Here is a 1660-nt window from a genome sequence, read left to right as displayed (position 1 = left end):
GGTTATTTGATCTCTAATGTCCCTTCCAGCAATAACACTTCATGATTCATACTGCAAAATACAAAAGTTTCTTTAGATTTCCAAATATTAGTGTAACATATTCACATTATCATTTTTCTAGTAGATTAATTGAAACCTATCATATCAAGAACTATACATGAACTTTTTAATTCAGTATCTCTTATGTTTACAGACAAAACTTCTCATAGACATCAAAGTCATACAATTTTGGATCCTAGTGAGGCCATCTTGAAATAGTAAAAATAACTAGCCATTCTGAAAATAAGACTGGGCACTTAATGTTGGCTTCACATAATAGGGATTTTATTTTCTACTTTAATGCCCTGAATGTACAATGGTTCTATATGCACAATAGCATTTGTATCATGAGATAATGCCAAGAAATATTAACATTTGTGTCTTCCCCTTCTACTTATTTTTTTCTTAGTTGATCAGAAACCAAATTTATGAGTCTTACATATATATTCTCAGAGTTTCTATATTCTCCTACCAAACTTGTTGACTAATCCCAACTAAAAAAACTGGCCTTTTTTGAATATCCCAAATTTGTACCTGTACAAAATGAAACAGATGCAAACATTAAGACAGTTAAAGCAGATGGTTAAATAGTTGCTAATATTAATCCACCCAGTGCTAACCTATTTCATGGGATATTGCCTATCCTTTATTGCAAGTCTGGTCCTTCATGTGTCTTTTGGCCTACATATTTTTATTAAGTTAGTCAGAATTGAATTTGTGACCTATAATGAAAGAACCTAAACTAATCCAATATTATTTTTATAACTTTCAAGTAGGAGGATAAAAATAGTTGGGGAAGCCCTAGAGCAAAGTAGCAGGTGAAAATGAACAGGCAAATGAAAATTTGTCAAAACCTGTATGAGGGTTTAATTTATTTTCATCCTAAATTGAATTAAAGATATAAGCCCCCATTATAGGATAGGATAAAGGTAACACTCTCTGGGGGAAGTTAATACTGTAATACCAGTGACTTGGACTGCATAGAGATAGGAGCATATGACCATATGACAATAAAAATAGATCCTAAGTTAATCCTGATTTAAAAAAATGTTAGCAGACAAGTTATTTAAATTAACCATGATTAATATATTTAAGAAGCTAGAGAAATAAATGTAGAATGTTTAAAAATGGAAAATATCACTAGAGAACTTGAGTATAAAAAAATCAAATGGAAATTCTAGATCTAAGCAATATAGTCACTAAAATTACTAAAAGCAAACTATATATAGGACACGACTAGATTTGTATGAGGAAAGATGGCGGTACATGTGCTAAATCTGAAAATCTGGAAAAAATATAAATACATTAAATAGTTTGAGTCATGTGGGAAACAGTGAAAACATACATCCTTTATCTCATAATGAAAAGAGGCCTGAAAGAAAGGGAAAGAGAAAATGGGGCAGAAGCAATATTTGAAGACTTGAATGTCTGAAAATTGTCCAAAACCACTGAAAGACATGAACCTTCAGATTCAAGAAGCAACTACAAACAATGTGAAGAAAAGAAAGAAAGAAAGAAAGAAAGAAAGAAAGAAAGAAAGAAAGAAAGAGGGAGGGAGGGAGGGAGGAAGGGAAGAAGGAAGGAAGGAAGGAAGGAAGGAAGGAAGGAAGGAAGGAAGGAA

The sequence above is a fragment of the Mirounga leonina genome, unplaced genomic scaffold (genome assembly GCF_011800145.1).
Source record: "Mirounga leonina isolate KUSES-001 unplaced genomic scaffold, KU_Mleo_1.0 Mir_126, whole genome shotgun sequence".
NCBI classification, from domain to species: Eukaryota; Metazoa; Chordata; class Mammalia; order Carnivora; family Phocidae; genus Mirounga; species Mirounga leonina.
This window is presented reverse-complemented; position numbering follows the sequence as displayed.